The sequence below is a fragment of the Cebus imitator genome, unplaced genomic scaffold (genome assembly GCF_001604975.1).
Source record: "Cebus imitator isolate Cc_AM_T3 unplaced genomic scaffold, Cebus_imitator-1.0 Scaffold540, whole genome shotgun sequence".
Classification (NCBI taxonomy): Eukaryota; Metazoa; Chordata; class Mammalia; order Primates; family Cebidae; genus Cebus; species Cebus imitator.
The window spans coordinates 512,985-530,917 of NW_016107855.1; the positions used below are offsets into that span (position 1 = coordinate 512,985).

Here is a 17,933-nt window from a genome sequence, read left to right on the forward strand (position 1 = left end):
GGGAGTTAGTCAGACTTTGGTCAAATGAGGTCTTGTGAAGGGAACTGAATCTGGGCTCTGACCTCAAAGACTCACGGTTTTCTACAGCTTAGGAATCCTGGAGAACTGCTCTCACCAATGCTGGCCACCTGCCATAGCTACCTTCCTCACTTGTGGTTTGCTACTTGAAAACTATATTAATGACAGGTTTTCCTGTGTTGAATCTATCTGCAGGCCAATCTAAAAGTCATAGTAAGTGAACAGAGGGGGAAGAAAAAAGAAGCCCTTGTTTCATCAACATCCATGCTAGTCCCTGCGGGGGCTCTGCCCAGGGAATGTGGTGGTGGCAGGGCTAAAGCTTATTTCCCAAGTGTAAACATGGCAAAAAGCTGCTGGCCTGTTTTCATTCTGGGAAATATTTTGAATCATTTTTGTTTTTGAATGGAACTGAACTTTGAACTTTTTTTTCTCTTTTTAGAGACAGGGTCTTGCTCTGTTGCCCAGGCTGGAGTGCAGTGGTTATTAGAGTTTACTGCAACCTGAGGCTCAAATGATCTTCCACCTCAGCCTCCTAAGTAGCTAGGACTACAGGCACATGCCACCGTGCTTAGCTTATTTTTAATTTTTTTGTAGAGATAGGGGTCTTGCTATGTTGCCCAGGCTGGTCTCTACCTCCTGGGCTCAAGCAATTCTCTGCAAATTTGGCATCCCAAAGTGTTGGGATTATAGCTGTGAGCCATTGTGCCTGACCATGTTCGATCTATGATTTTTTTTTTTAACAGAGATCATTTTTTCCCATATACCTGGCTCCTACAGTAGCTATACCCTTACCCACACCTAACTGCCCCAGCCAAACACCTGGGAGCTTCCTTGGTGGCTTCTTCCTTTGATTTTACCACCTGAATAGCTCTAACACATGCCTCTCTATTCTACTCATCTCTTTTTCTTCTGCATGTTTGTCCTCACTCACCTCTGGGCACGCACATTGAACAAGGGGCTATAGCTCTCAGTGAAATGAGGGTGAAATCGTGAAACAGTAAAGCCAGAAGTGACCTTAGAGATTAACTAATCCACTCCCTTTATTTTAAGACAGAAGGAGATGAAGCTAGGGTTTGAACTCAGGGCTTGGTTTCAAGTTTCCTGCTTTCACATTTGGCTGGCAAAGAAAAAAATTATTCAAAGATACTTGTTAAAGCACAGGAAGGAAGACTTTATTCAGGACCACTGTGATAAGTGTAGGGACCACTACAGTGGGTCTTGCAGTAGAGGAGAGAGATTGGGCTCGACTCCCAATATAGCATGGGCCAGTTGGAATGTATAGCCAAGGAGCACCTTGGGGTCACTGGAAGGAAAATTGCTAAGAGCAACCATCAGGAGTAAGGGGGATTCTGGCTAAACTCGTCTAACGGGATTCTTGCTGAGGACAGGCCAGGGTAATCAGGCAGCACCTGGGGGATGGTAGAGGTTGAGGAACCCAGTCATGGGGAGTTCTCAGTAAACTGACTTAGAGTTCTTTGCCAAAACCACTTTGTTATGAGGAAGTGCACAGATGGGGCTACAGAAGATTCAGAAGCCTGACTAAAATTTGGCCAAGCAAAGAATGTTCTCACCTTCCCTCTTGCACAATTCACCACCCAACCCCAAGTCTTGCTTCTAGGAGAATACCAGTGTATTGCTCACTGAATTGAGCAGAATAGAATTGAAGACTGACTTCCTGCCTAACTCAGTGCCCGGCACAGAGCAAGCCCTCGATAAGTGTTTGTCGAGTGGATGAATGCTATTTTAAACTGTCTGGAACTTGCTGCCATATGGAAGCTGGCAACTAAAACAATTTTTTTTCTTTTTCACCTTTAAGCAATTCCTTCCTTTAGAAAGCAGAACGGGAAATGAGGGGAGAAAAGAAGGTTGCAATTTTAAATTGTGTGGTCAGGGTAACCCTCTTGAAAAGGTAAGGTTTGAGCAAAGATTTGAAGGAGGTAGAGCAAGAGCACAGTGGCTATCTGGGGAAGGAGCCTTTCAGAAGGAGCTAAACAAGGTCCCTAAGGCATAAGTGAGGAGGAGCGAGGAGACCTGTATCACTGTTAGGGAGTGAGCAGTGGGGAGAGGTTTAGGGGTTGAGGTCCCAGAGGTAATGGGAGCTGGGGGTGCACTCATGTAGGATCTCAAAGGGCCATTTAAAGGATGTTGAGTTTTTCTTTGAAGGGAATGTGGTACCATTGCAGGATTTCAAGCAGAGCAGTGATGTGATCTAACGTACATTTTACAAGGGTCACTCCTGACATCATTTTGGAAATGGACCGTAGAAAGACAAGGATAGAATCAGGGCACAGTTAGCAAATTGCAGTAGTGATCCAAGCAAAAGAAGATAGTACCATGGACCAGGGATTCTGGCTGTATTTTGAAGATAGAGCCTATGGGATTTCCTGATGCCCGTAGACTGCCATATGGGAGGAGACAGCTTGAAGTTAGGCAATAGGGAGGCCCTGGTTGGGCCAGTGGACAGTTCCTTTCTCAGTTTGACCAAATTCGGCCACTGAGGGTTTATTTCCTCAGAAATTACCAAGACTGTTTCTTCTCTCTGAGGTCAAAATAAAGACATCAGGAAAGGACTAGACACTTTTATATTTAAGAGAAGGAAATGAAGCGAACTTGTTCAGTCTCTTGTTTATTTTGTTCCAACTCACAAAGCATGGTCATGACCGCAGAGGAAGGCATATTTCACAAGAGGCCAGAGAAAGAGCCAGTCAGTCAGCTGCTAAACACATTAATGAGATCTTCAGTGGTCCAGCTCAGGCTGAGGCGATGCGGATGTGGGAGAGCCCAGCCTGTTTAGAATGGGGCCAAGGGCTCTCCACAGGAGCTTCTCCCTGTGCTATGAAGGTAAAATGCGTTAATACAAGTAAAGTGGATAGAGGGCAGCACACTGTCAGTGCTATCAGTGCTATGGAAATATTGGTTATTAGGCCATGGAGCATAGTCCAATCCCTTCATTAACAGGTGAGAAAACAGGTTCAGAGAGAGGAATTCATTTGTCTAAAGTTACACTGGCTCTCCGGCTTTACTTATGAGCAGCACTAAGTTGGCTTCTTAAAAAAATTGTTGAACAGCCTGGCCAACATGGTGAAACCTGTCTCTGCTAAAAATACAATAATTAGCCAGGTGTGATGGCAGGCGCCTGTAATCCCACCTGCTCGGGAGGCTGAGACAGGAGAATTGCTGGAATCCAGGAGGCGGAGGTTGCAGTGAGCTGTCTGAGATTGTGCCACTGCACTCCAGCCTGGACAACAAAGAGCGAAACTCCATCTCAAAAAAAAAATTGTTTGGACAATTGAGATTTCCTTTATGCCCCTCTTACCATTTATTCCTGGGAAGTTCTTTTAGACTTTCAGCTGTCATCTGAGAGTTTAATGGGATGTTTTGTTACTCTTGAGCGCTGGTAGAAGTGAGCCTCTAAGCTAGCCATCAGTGGCCACTGCCCTCTGGTGTTCCTACCCTGGTGTACCAGGGTTGATCTGTGTGACCAACAGCATATGACAGAAGTGATGCGATGACACTTCTGAGACTAGATTATAAAAGACTGTGGCTTCTGTGTTGGGCCCTCTCTTGTTAGAGCTCTCTCCCTCCCCTCTCTCTCTGTCACAACATGCCCTTTATGTTTGAAGCAAGTTGCCATTTTGTGAGCAATCCCATAGCAAGTCCCGTGTGGCAGGAAACTGAAGCCTCTGGCCCACAGCTGGTGAGGACGAAGGCCTGCCAGTAACCAGCAAGTGAGCTCAGAGGTGGATTCTCCAGCTCCACTTGAGTATGGAGATGGTCACAGACCCAGCTGACAGCCTGACTGCAAACTTGTGAGAGACCCTGAGCTAGAGCCACCCAGGTAAGCAACTCCTGGACTCCGACCCTCAGAAACTGTGAGATAATAAAAGTTTAGGCTCCTAAGTTTGGGGATACTTTGTTCTTTCCTTACCACCACTGTAACAGTGAACCTCTGCCTCACTGTATACTTCTCTTTCCATCTCTGCCAGGTCCGCTATCCTATTCACGACTTCCTGTGCTCCCTGCGTGTTCCCATAATGAACTGTCTTCTCTGAGGTCAAACCCAGAAGTCATCAAACCAGCTGAATCAGTCACAGTACCAACAGGAAACAGATGGTGGGCTAAAATAGATAGTTTGAAGAAAGTTTAACACAGGAACTATTTGCGGAATTGTGGGTGGTGGGGAGAGCAATGAAAAGGAATACTGAAGTCCTTGGGGATAGTAAAGGTGGGTGCTATTTATGGCCTAAGACCTGAAGAGGCAAGGGTGGGAGCAGCTACTGGACTCTGGAGACAAATAGAGCTGTATGAAGAGGGTCCCCTGACAGGAATTGGGCCACAGAGCCAGCCTTGCAGCCCCTGGGGTAGGGGTTGGGGGGCAGAATGCAAAACACCTCAGCTCCTGCAGATGCTTCCCTCTTTGGTGAGCTCACCAGAAAGTTAGACATCAAGAAAATCTATCTTAGTTTCCCTCAGAAAAAGACTGTGGGATAAGGGTTTAAATGCAAGTCATTTATTTCAGAGGTTCAGAGGTTCAGGGTACACCAGTAGGGAACTGAGGAAGTGATATAAAGAAGTGAAGGCAGCTGTTATGATTGTGTTATTAAGCCAGCTGTCATGGGTGACTGGAGCCTAGTCGCACAGAGAAACTCTGGAAACGATGTAAACACACCTCTCAGAATTATTCCACTGAAGGGTAAGGGAGTTGGGGTATTTATACCCCTAATGTCTTTAGTTGAGGGCTGCTCCTGGAGAAAAGGGTTAATTCTTGGATACTTTTGGACTGACAGACCAACCTTCTGTGGTTCTGGGAAAAGCTCTCAGACACAAAGATACAGATACTGGCAATTGGAAGTCTGTGAAACACTGAAGCGGAGAAGGCCCAAGAGATTTTTGCAGGGATTGGCAGTGTTTGCTACCAGGCCCTCTGATAGGGCACATTCAGAAGAACTTCCTATTCACAAGGCTGGATGGAGAAGTGTGCAGAGGGTGAATCTGAAAGCAGAAATAAAACGAATGCATGCTTAAAGTTAATAAGTAAAATTTACTAATACTCCCTTAAATATAGGTGCACTGTATAGGTTTCAAAACGATAATTTTTCCCTTTTATTCTCACAATTACTGTCCCTACCCTCTCTCGTAACCATGTAGCTAATTGTCTGATTCTGCTTGTGCACTGTGCAGTGTGCATTGCAGTTCTCATTGTGCCTGTGCATCTCACTGTGCCTTAGCTAGGTCAGGAATTACTCCATTTCAATGAGGAGAAAAAGAGTCACAGAGAGGCCCTAACTCAGTAAGAGTCATTCAGATGCAAGACATTTAGAATCAGTTCTTTTACTTCCTGGTTGGGTAACCTTAGACAAGTTAACAATCCTCTGTGGGCCTCTGTTTTCTGATGTGTAAAATAGGGGTTAATAACATTTTCACCCTAGAATAGTAGTATAATGCTTATAAAATCCTTGCTATGCAATAAGTTCCCAATAAATGTTTTGTTCAAGTAAATGATCTTTTTTGAAAAATATAGGCAAATGCATATATATATTTGAGACCAAAGTTTACTTCAAAAATTAGGCTGACTGAACAGAGATATCTGCTGGTAATAGACATTCTATTATCTCTAGCTGCATGACTCTGTAATAATTGAACACTTTGGAATTAAGCCATAAGAATTGATTCAAATAATTATAACCACACTAATGAGACCATATGGCTATCAGACCACTTCAAAGCTATAAAATGGAATCCTTCCATTTCCTCTTCTTCCTCCCTGTCTGCTTAGCACCTTGTTCTATCTCAGATTCCATGTTTGAGAAATGTCATCATTTACCGTCCTTCCTAATCATTAATTCAATGAAGTATTTCAGCCATAATACAAAAGTTATAATTAAAATAAAAATTCCTGCATCTTATTTTCAGTCTAGAAGGTTATTTCCTTTTTTTTTTTTTTTTTTTTTTTTTTGATTATGTTTTTTTTTTTTTTTTTTGAGACAGAGTCTTGCTCTGTCACCCAGACTAGAGTGCAGCAGCACAATCTTGGCTCACTACAACCTCCGCCTCCCAGGTTCAAGCAATTCTCTGCCTCAGTCTCCCAAGTAGCTGGGATTACAGGCACCCACCACCACGCCCGGCTAATTTCTGTATTTTTAGTAGAGACAGAGTTTCACCATCTTGGCCAGGCTGAGTCTTGAACTCCTGACTTCGTGATCCACCCGCCTCTACCTCCCGAAGTGCTGGGATTACAGGCGTGAGCTACCGCGCCAGGCTGGTTATTTCTTTTGAGTTAGCAAGTGAGTGGAGCTTCCTCCAAACAGTAAGAAGGCATTTTGGCCAAGGATTTATAGAACAAAAAGAACCTTGGGAATTTTTTTCAGGAAGAAAGGGAAGGGAGGGAGACTAGTAATTTCAGGAGTCCTGGTGCTTATTGCCTGACTTTTGGGAAGAACTGAGCTGTTTAGGGGCCTGTAAGCAGGGAGCTAATGTCTGAGTCAGGACAGATTCATCAGCGAGACAAAACAGGTCGCCCACACACAGGTATTGCTTTTAATTCAAAACTGTAGTAATCTTAAGATCCTTGAGCCTTAGCTTTAAAAAATTTTTGGAGGTACAAGTGACTCCAGAGAACATTTAACTCAACTCTCTTCTTTTCACTTCTGGAGCCTGAAGATTTAGAAAGGGGAAGGAACTTCCTCAAGATCACATGGTAAACTAGTGACAGAGCCAGGACTAGGAGCCATGGTTTAATTCTGTGCAGAACCTTTACCTTGTGCCAGTGACACACTCCCTGCCCCTTCTCCCAGTCTTCCACTGTCTCAATGAAACCCTTCTGCGACATCTCTCTGCTTCCATACCTCCAGTGTTAGGGAGCCCATGACATCCCAAGAAAGCCTGTTCTGTCCATTTTCAGATAGCTCTTTCAAAACATTCTTTCTCTGGATGAACTGAGATCTGCTTCTCAGCTGACACTTTCCGACTCTACGTCAGCTTCCTCTGCCCCAGGCATATTTCAGAGGTTTGCTCAGATTCTCCATTGTCTGCATGAGTGCTCCCATCTCTAGACTAAACATCCTATTTTCTTACAATTCTATCTTTTTTTGGCTGCAGTGATCTATGATTGTGCCACTGCACTCCAGCCTGGGTGACAGAGCAAGACCTTGCCTCTTAAGGCTGGGTGCGGTGGCTCATGGTTATAATCCTGGCACTTTGGGAGGCCGAGGCGGGTGGATCACCTGAGGTCAGGAGTTCGAGACCATTCTGGCCAACATGATGAAACCCTGTTTCTACTAAAAATAAAAAAAATTAGCCAGGCATGGTGGCTAACACCTGTAATCCCAGCTACCCGGGAGGCTGAGGCAGAAGAATTGCTTGAACACGGGTGGCGGAGGTTGCAGTGAGGCGAGACAGTGCCATTGCACTCCAGCCTGAGCGACAGAGCAAGACTCTGTCCTCACTGCCCCCCTCCGCCCCCCAAAAAACTGAACTTTGAGCAAAGAAGATTATCCTCCATAATGTGGGTGGACCTCATCCAATCAACTGAAGGTCTTAAGAAAAAGATAGACCTTCCCTAGGAAGAGGGAATTCTGCCAGCAAACTGCTTTCAGACTCAAGATGCAACATCAAGTCTTCCTTGGGTTTCTAGCCTGCTGGGCTACCCTGCAGATTTTGGACTTGCTAGCCTTCACAATCATGGAAACCACTTCCTTAAGAATCAGTTTTGGCTGGGTGCGGTGGCTCACGCCTGTAATCCCAGCACTTTGGGAGGCCGAGGCGGGTGGATCACGAGGTCAAAAGATCGAGACCATCCTGGTCAACATAGTGAAAGCCCGTCTCTACTAAAAAATACAAAAAATCAGCTGGGCATGGTGGCGCATGCCTGTAATCCCAGCTACTCAGGAGGCTGAGGCAGGAGAATTGCCTGAACCCAGGAGGCGGAGGTTGCAGTGAGCCGAGATCGCGCCATTGCACTCCAGCCTGGGTAACAAGAGCGAAACCCCGTCTCAAAAAAAAAAAAAAAAAAAAGAATCAGTTTCTCGTTCTCTCTCTCTTTCTCTCTCTCTCTCTCCACACACACACACACACACACACAGAGTTCTGTTTCTCTGAAGAACTCTGTGAGTTAATACAATAGTTTTTCAAGCTTTCAGCTTTGCCTTCGGCACAACTTCAGAACTGGAAAGAGGAGTCTTACTTGACCTCTCATCATTATTCATTTATTCATTCATTCAACTTATTCTGTACCTAGGTGCTGGTGATAGAAAGAGAAATACTGTAACCAGAAATTTGAACTTAGGGAGGACTGTGATAAAACCAGGCCCCACTCAAAATTGTTATTGCAGAGTGGCAAAGAGTTTAGGCTCAGTAGTCAGGCTGTCCTGGCTTCATACTTTGGCTCTAACAATTGTCAGTTCATGGCCTTGGCAAGTCACTCAACCTCCCTGAGCCTCAGTTTCCTCATCTGTAAAAGGGAGAATTTGGATTAGATTGTTTTTAATTTTTCCGTTTAATTTTGGACATGCAGTGTTTCAATTTAGTGAAAATTCAGGAAGGAAAGAAATGTACATAGTATGAAGGCTCTACTGTAGGGCCTAGGGAAAAAATCCTATATATGAGCATGTCATTCATATATACTGTCTTTTCAAATAAGTAATATTTACCAAGCATATGCTCTTTCACATTCATGATTTCACTTCATTCTATTTCATCCTCATTAAAGCCCCTTAAGGTAGGCATTAGCATTCACATTTTGTAGAAGGGAAAACAGAGTCTCATAGACATTAAATACTGCATCAAGGTCACAGTAAGTGCCAGAACCAGGATCCAAACTCAGTTTTCAAAAATTCTGAACTACGTGATCTTGCATTACCTCCTTTTTCTTGCGAATTCTTGGCAGTTTGGAAGAGTGGTATGAGTTTAAGAACTCTGAAATGTGTTTCAGCATTGTGTTATCTTCAAATAGTTTGTCAAAGTATAGTCTTTAAGCTGGGAGTGGTGGCTCACGCCTGTATTCCCAGCACTTTGGGAGGCCAGAGCAGGTGGTTCGCTTGAGCCCAGGAGTTCGAGACCAGCCTGGGCAACATGACAAAACCCCATCACTACAAAAAAAAAAGTATAGTCTTCAAAATGTTAAAAATATAATATCACACACACACACACACACACACACACACACACAGAAAGCATGAATCAAAGTTTTATATAGATGTTTAATGAAGGAACCAGTAGGATGACAAGGAATGCTAAAATAAAATTAATAGGTTAGATGCAAAATTGGTTAATGACCTATAGGACAATAAAATCATAACCTTTGAGGTTATCTTTTCTATGAGACAGAAATCAATTGTATTTCTGCTGGATGGTACAAGCCAAAACAACAAAAAGCCCATTTGTACCATATCAAATGTTCTAAAGTTAACATCTAACTTTACGGAATTGTAAAATGTCTAAATCCCAATTAATAGTAAATAGTCAATCAAACAAAGGTCCGTATCCTTCAAGAGTCTGATAGTTCTTTAGAGCACACAGGTCATGCTCTAGTGTGATGTTGGTAGGACATGTAGTCATCCTTTTGGTGATATTTCCAAATTTCTGGATGATTTTTCTTATCAGTCTGCCTCAAAAATTATGATCAGAAAGATGAATGATTTCATTAGAGGATATTTGGCTTGATTCATTTGCACAGAAGCCTTGTTGTATGGCCAGTAAATCTAGAGCTATATGTTTCTGAGCAACTATTGCAGCCAGACAATTAGCTTCCTTCTGGAGATATCACAGGGAACCAAGGTTAAATTTTCCATACCCAGCATCATTTCAAAGATATTCTCAACTAGACTGAGATATAGTTCACATATTATACAATTAATTCATTTAGAGTGTACAATTCAATGGCTTTTAGCATTTACAAGTATACACAACCGTGACTACAATCAATTTTAGAAGATTTTTATTACCCTAGAAAGAAACAATAGTCTTTAGACATCACCCCACATTCCCTTTACCATTCTTACTGGTAGGAAAGCACTAATCTATCTCTGTTGATTTGCCTGTTTTGGTTTGGATATTCCATATAGATTGAGTAATTGAATATGCAGTACTTTGTGACTGGCTTCTTTCTCTTTAGCATACTATTTTTAGGGTCCATCTATCTTGAAGCCTACATCAATACTTTTTTTATTGCTAAGCAATATTTCATTGTATGGTTATGCAGACTTACTCCAAGAGTCCAACTTTATTCTTTTGACTTTTTCCCCTTTATTCTATTGATGTGATATATCGATTTTTGGATGTTATACCAACCTTGCATTCCTGGGATAAGTCCTACTTGGTCATGTTTTATAATCCTTATATAATTCCGGGTTCAATTTGTTAGTATTTTGTTGAAGATTTTTGTGACTATATTCATAAGACATATTGGTCTGTAGTTTTCTTTTCTTGTGATATCTTTGTCTTATTTTGGTATCAGCATAATACTGTGAAAGAAAAATATCTTGGACCCCCAAAATCACTAAGGAAAAAAGCTGGAAACTGCTTAATGCAAACCTGCCTTCCATTCTATTCAAAGCTATCCCTCACTAGGTCTGGTGGCTCACGCCTGTAATCCCAGCACTTTGGGAGGTCAAGGCGAGTGGATCACCTGAAGTCAGCCTGGCCAAATAGTGAAACCCTGCCTCTACTAAAAATCCAAAAAATTAGCTGAGCATGGTGGCATGCATCTGTAGTCCTAGCTACTCAGGAGGCTGAGACAGAAGAATACTTGAATCCAGGATGTGGGGGCTGCAGTGAGCCAAGATCGTGCCACTGCACTCCAGCCTGGGTGACAGAGTGAGACTCTGTCTTAAAACAAGAACAAAAACAATGACAAAAACCCCCACAAAGGTATCCCTCTTCTCATTGACATAGATGCATATCTGATCGCCTACCTTGTAAAGGCTAATAATAAATGCAAAAAATGAAAACATTTGTGTCTCACCTGTGACCTGGAAGCTCCATCCTGCTTTGAGTTTTCCTGCCTTTTGCTTCAAGTTGTCCCGCCTTTCCAGACTGAATGTACTTCTTACCTGTATTGATGCGTGTCTCATGTCTCCCTAAAATGTATAAAACCAAGCCATGCCTGACCACCTTGTGTACATATCATCAGGACTTCCTGAGGCTGTCATGGGCGCTTCCTCAATTTTGGCAAAGTAAGCTTTCTAAATTAACTGAGACCTGTCTCCGATTTTCTGGGTTCCCAAATGCATTGGGAAGTGTTTGTGAAGAATTGGTATGAATTCTTCTTTAAATGTTTAGTAAACTCACTGGTGAAACCATCTGGTCTTGGACTTTTAAAAACAATTACCAGTTTAATCTTTTCATTTGTTATGAGTCTATTCAGGTTTTCTATTTCTTCTTGAGTGAGGTTTGGTAGTTCATGTCTTTTCTAGGAATTTGTCCCTTTCCTCTAAGTTAGTTAACTGGTTGTCAAAGAGTTATTAATAGTATTTCCTTGTAATTCACTTTATTTCTGAAAGGTCAGTAGTAATAGCTCCAATTCCATTTCTGACTTTGATTTTATAAATTACTTTTAGTAATTTGGATCTCAGTCTTTCTTGTTAGTTCTGGTTAAAAGTTGGTCAATTTTGTTGATCTTTTAGAAAAAAATCAACTTTTGGTTTTCTTGGTTTTCCTTTTCTCTATTTTGTGGACATGCATTCTAATCCTTATTATTTTCTTCTTTATAATTGCTTTTGATTTAGTTTTCTCTTATTTTTCCAGTATCTTAGTTGGTAGGTTAGGTTGTTGATGTGAGATCTGTCTTCCTTTTTAATACAGGCATTTATAGTTGTAAATTTTCCTCTACATACTGTTTCAACTACATCCCATAGCTGTGTCTTCATTTTCATTCATCTTAAAGTACTTTATATTTTTTATGATTACTTCTTTGATACACTGATAGCATGTTCTTTTATTTTCCTATATCTGTTAATACTCCAAATTTCTTTCTGTTCTTGATTTCCAATTTCACTTTATCATGATTGGAGAATATACTTTGCAAGAGTTCAGTCTATTTAAATTTACTGCAATTTGTTTCGTGGCCTTGCATATGTCCAATTCTCGATAGTGTTCTATGTACATGTGAGAAGAGTATGTAGTATGTATTACTCTGTTGTTTGGTAGAGTGCTCTATAGATGTGTTTTGGGTCTAGAGTGTATATGGTATTGTTCAGTTCTTCTACTTTCTTGTTGATCCTCTGCCTGTTTTTTCTATACAATATTGATAGTTAGGTATTGGGATCTTTGACAACCGTTAAATTGTCTACTTCTTCCCTAAATTCTGTCAATCTTCGTGTTATTTTTTTCTTTTGTTAGTGCATATATTTATAATTGTTATAATTTCCTGATGGATTAACTCTTTAACACAAAATGTGCCTCTTTATCTCTAGTAATGTTTGTTTTTGTTGTTTTTGAGACAGAGTCTCATTCTGTCACCCAGGCTAGAGTGCAATGGCGCAATCTTGGCTTGCTGCAACCTTCACCTCCCGGGTTCAAGCAAGTCTTGTATCTCAGTCACTTGAGTAACTGGGATTACAGGTGAGCACCACCATGGCTGGTCAATTTTTGTATTTTTAGCAGAGGTGGGCTTTTGCCATATTGGCCAGGCTAGTCTCGAACTCCTGGCCTCAAGTGATCCACCTGCCTTGGCCTCCTAAAGTGCTGGATTACAGGCGTGAACCACTGTGCCAGTCCTTTTTTGTTTTAAAAAGCTACGTTTTCTATTACTGATATAGCCACTTTGGCTTTCCTTTTTTTTTTTTTTTTTTAAACCAGCAACATAGTCATTTATTATTATTATTATTATTATTATTGTTATTATTATTTGAGATGGAGTCTCGCTCTGTCCCCCAGGCTGGAGTGCAATGGTGTGATCTTGGCTCACTGCAACCTCTGCCTCCTGGGTTCAAGCAATTCTCCTGCCTCAGCCTTCTGAGTAGCTGGGATTACAGGAGTCTGCCACCATGCCTCGCCAATTTTTTGTATTTTCAGTAGAGACTGGGTTTCATTATGTTGGCCATGCTGGTCTTGAACTCTTGATCTTATGATCCACCTGCCTTGGCCTTCCAAAGTGCTGGGATTATCAAGTATTATGTACTATACATGATTGTATTTGCTGTTCTTTTATATGTCTGGCAATATAGTAGGTTTGTTTAAACCAGCATCACTGCAAACACATAAGTAATGTGTTGTGCTATCATGTTACAATGGCTACGATGTCACTAAGTGAAAGAAATTTTTCAGCTCCATTATAATCTTTTTTATTTTTACTTCAGCTTTCCCATGGTTGCTGTTTGCCTTATATATATGTTTATATATATGTATTTCCTTTCTTTTGCTTTCAATCTATGTATAGTTTTGAATCTAAAGTGTGCCTCCTGAAGACAGAATGTAGGTTAGATCCTGAAGACAGAATATCGGTTAGATCTTTGCATTTTTAAAATCCAGTCTGGCAATCGCTGCCTTTTGATTGGACTATTTAATCCATTTGCATTTAATGTTATTATTGATAAAGTTGGATTTACATTTGCTACTTCACTTTTTGTTTTTATATCTTTCAAGTATGTTCATTCTTATTCTTCCTTGACTGCTTTCTTTTGCATCAAATGAATATTTTTCTAAAGTAATAATTTATATTTTAAAATTTATTTTCTTTGCTTGTTTATTCCAATATCAGAAAACCAAAGTCAAGACATTAATTTCCATCTGATTTTATATACAGTCTTTAGAAGTGAGTGACTTTCTCTTTTCTCAGGGTCCTTAGTGTTTGCTAAATTTGCTGGCATGACGGTAAGTAAGGATTATGATATAGCTTGGATATTGTCCCTGCCCAAATTTCATGCTGAAATGTAATTCCAGTGTTGGAGATGGGACCTAGTAGGAGGTAGCTACATCATAGTGGCAGATTTCTCATGAATAGTTTAGTACCATCCCCTTGGTACTGTGCTCATGATAGTGAATTCTCTTGAGATCTGGTCATTTAAAAGTGTGTGACACCTCCCCACTCTCTTTCTTGCTCTTGGTTTCGCCATGTGATGTGCCTGCTCCTGCTTCACTTCTGCCATGATTGTAGGTGATGCTTCCTGTACAGCCTACAGAACCATGAGCCAGTTAAGTCTCTTTTATAAATTACCCAGTCTCAGATATTTCTTTAAAACAATGCAAGAGAAGCTTAATACACATTATTAGCCCAATGCTGAAACCCTGTAAGCCAAATAATAGTTATCAGACCAGTTTCCTGGGAAGGCTTTGTAGCCTCACTTCCACACAGGAAATACAGCACTTATTTAATGGTTATATGATTATAGCTGATTAAATGAATTTATTCTCAAATATAACTCTTTGGATGGCTTTGATCATATGATTGATTTTTTCAATACAGTCTGGTAAAAAGGATGGCAGATTCATTGAATCTGTTCAAATAATTACATAGCCAAAGACTCAGTAAAAATATTTACTATTGAATTCTGACAGGCCAGTGAAAACAAGGTATCATTAAAAATATTTTCTTTCAGTTTGCAATAAGCATTGTTTGCTAAATTGAGGGTTAGCAGTAGATCAAGAAGAAAGGACTTTCTTTTGTACTCATCAGAAAATGGGACATTAAAAACAATATAACCATATTCCAAAGCAAATAATCATGATTACATTTCCCTTGTTGGCTTATTAGGCTCATGTGATTCATTCTTGACTCACAAGTCTTGGATCAGCAGTATACTTCCATGGCTTTTTGCTTCAGGACTAAAGAGTCCTAGCAATTCTGATTCAGTGTTGTGGTTCAGTCTATAGATGTCTACTTGTGGTCAGAAGTCAGTGAATACTGAGAAGGCTGGCCTTATAAGTCTATTTCAGCTAAGAGCATCTGGTACAATCTTTTTCACCAAGGCTCTGGGGTTGTCCTGTGTTGATGACTCTTTAGCTTATAGACTCTTTAGGCAAGCATGGAAGAAAAATAAAAACCATCTTTTGTTGATTAAACTGAAGGCTCTATTAATTTATTACAGTAAACAACTGTAATTTATTACAGTAAACAAGTTGTTTACTGTAATAAATTAATAGAGCCTTCAGTTTAATCAGTATAGGGAAAAATAAAATCTTCTATTGTGTTGTGGAATTTGTCAGTGTTTCCTCAGGGTAAGAATATACTATGGACATGGGGACAAGGACAAATCTACTTTAAAAGGAACATAAAGAAGATAAGACTTAAGTTTTTTTATTAGACATCTTGTGGGCTTAATATATGATGAAATTCTGACAACATTATTGAGCCAATTAGGAAATATGGAGCAGGCCAGGCACAGCGGCACACACCTGCAATCCCAGTATTTTGGGAGACCAAGGCAGCCAGTCACCTGAGGTCAGGAGTTTGAGACCAGCCTGGCCAACATGGTGAAACCCTGTCTCTACTAAAAATATAAAAATTAGCTAGGTGTGATGATGCCCTTGTAATCCCAGCTACTTGGGAGACTGAAGCAGGAGAATCATTTGAACCTGAGAGGCAGAGGTTGCAGTGAGCCAAGATTGCACCACTGCACTCCAGCCTGGGCAACACAGTAAGACTGTCTCAAAATAAAAAGAAAGAAAGAAATATGGAGCATATCAAAATACCTAATTAATTCGTGCATCCTTCTTATGAACAACACATCATGTGTTATAATATGAGAGATTAAAATGCTAAATCCTTAGTATTTTAGCCATCTAAGAAGCACCAACTATGGTTTGACATGTAAAAATTACATTTTTTCTAAATTCTGGAACTGATCATGGGAATGCAACATTAAAAAGAGTTTTCAAAGAAGAATTATCGCTAGCATAAGACAGAAGCATAGATGCCTAGGAACAATGAAAGATTGTAGTTTGGCTCTCTATTAACCAGAGTGACAATACACTCAGTAAACACAACTAAAGGTATAATTATAAGGAACTTCAGCTATTTCAGAAATGATGAACTGTTGTTGTTTTGTTTATTTTTGAGTTGTCAAGGGCATGACAAAGTCAACATAAAGTGGAGAAATTTATTCTGATTATTATATTCGGGCAGATAACATAGAAATTAGAAATAACTGTTACTATCCCTTGTTAAGAACAAAGTGAATATTCTAAAACTAGTTTGTCATTTTAACATAAAGAAAAAGAAAACTAAATTCCGCTATTGCATTAATATAACAATTGCCAGTAAAGGATTCACAATCCTTTTTAAAAGTTTTATGGGTAAGCCCATTAAAGCAGAGCTAGTTTAGTCACAACTTTAACATATTTCATTGTCTCTTTCCACACTCATTATTTGCAGGTACTATAAGTCAAGGTAAACAAAGTGTTATTTTCCTCAAACTTCAATTTGCCCATTCAAATATATGTCTATATTGAGGGGGTGGGCATGGTGGCTCATGCCTGGGATCCTAGCACTTTGGGATGCTGACGTGGGCAGATCACCTGATGTCAGGACCAGCCTCACCAACATAGTGGAAACCCTGTCTCTATTAAAAAATACAAAAAATTAGCCGGCCATGGTGGTGCACACCTGTAATCCCAGCTACTCGGGAGGCTGAGGCAGGATAATTGCTTGAACCTGAGAGGCAGAGGCTGCAGTGGGCACTCCAGCCTGGGCGACACAGCAAGACTCTGTCTCGAAAAACAAAACAAAACCAAACAAACAAACAAACATATATATTTACTAATCTTTCACAGTGTGGTACATTCATTTTGCTTCCAGACAAAATTTACTCACTTTTCCCTTAATAAGCCAAGCTGCACTCATAATTGTATATGCACCTTCCTATTTCTTTGCTACTTCAATTCTTAGTATAGTCTCAATAACCCATATAAATTACAACTTTTAACCAATTTCTGTTTCCTCTTTTATTTCTCACAGAGATAATGGCAGGCAAGTAACTGAGTATGACTTGAAATATACAAACATTTAGCAGGCCAGTATAGGTCAAAAGCAATCATTATAATGTCTCCTGTGGTCACACATCCCTTTTGCATTTCTTTCTTTTTTTTTTTTCTTGATACAGAGTCTTGTTCTCTCACCCAGGCTGAAGTGGAGTGGTGCAATCTCAGCTCACTGCAACCTCCACCTCCCAGGTTCAAGCGATTCTTGTGCCTCGGCCTCCTGAGTAGCTAGGATTACAGGCATACACCACCAACCCCGACTAATTTTTGTATGTTTAGTACAGACAGGCTTTTGCCATGTTGGTGAGGCTGGTCTCAAACTCCTGGCCTCAAGTGATCCACCCACCTCAGCCTCCCAAAGTGCTGGCATTACAGGTGTGAGCCACTGTGCCAGCCCTTTTTGCATTTCTTTAAGTGGTAAAATAAAGCATATACATTAATATAATCCAAAGGTGTATCAACTCTCAAACATATACAAATAAGAGGCAAAGGTATGCAAATGGTGTATAATACCATGCTTGGTGACCAATGTTTTTGCATTCTATCTTTCTTAGAAATTATCTGAGCAGCTAAGATTATTCATCAGTTTCCTTGATCTAGTATCAATCTAAATTCTCAGTTAATTAGAGACCTTGGAAATTATGTTTAAGCTGATATATTACAGAGTAACATAATCACTGATGACTGATGACATGAACTATTTAGGAAATTCAGATTAACTACAATCTCCACGATAAAACACTCTTCATCACTCTCACATCATCTTGCTTTATGTTCTTCATGGTTTCACAAACTGATATCATTTTGCTTACTTATTTTTTGTGAATATTTTCCCACTAGATGTAAGCACAATAAATAAAGATAATTTGTTTTCCTTAGTGCCTAGAACGTGTAGGAGATATTGAATAAATAGCTTCAAATAAAGGAATACAGTAATTCCTCACTCAGCCTCCTCGGTAGGTTCTTGGAAACTTTGATTTTTTTTTTTTTTTTTTTTTTTT

The 17,933-nt window shown here is 40.3% G+C and overlaps 1 protein-coding gene across 1 annotated transcript in view; it reads left to right on the top strand.

Moving 5' to 3' along the window:
- The first annotated feature begins 1,519 nt into the window (after positions 1–1,519).
- The window catches only part of SMIM3 (small integral membrane protein 3), a 39,143-nt gene continuing 22,729 nt past the window's right edge, over positions 1,520–17,933 (top strand). Inside the window, exon 1 of the mRNA XM_037733627.1 lies at positions 1,520–1,730. The gene's annotated coding sequence lies outside the window, so the exon portion shown is untranslated. The remainder of the gene's footprint in view (positions 1,731–17,933) is intronic.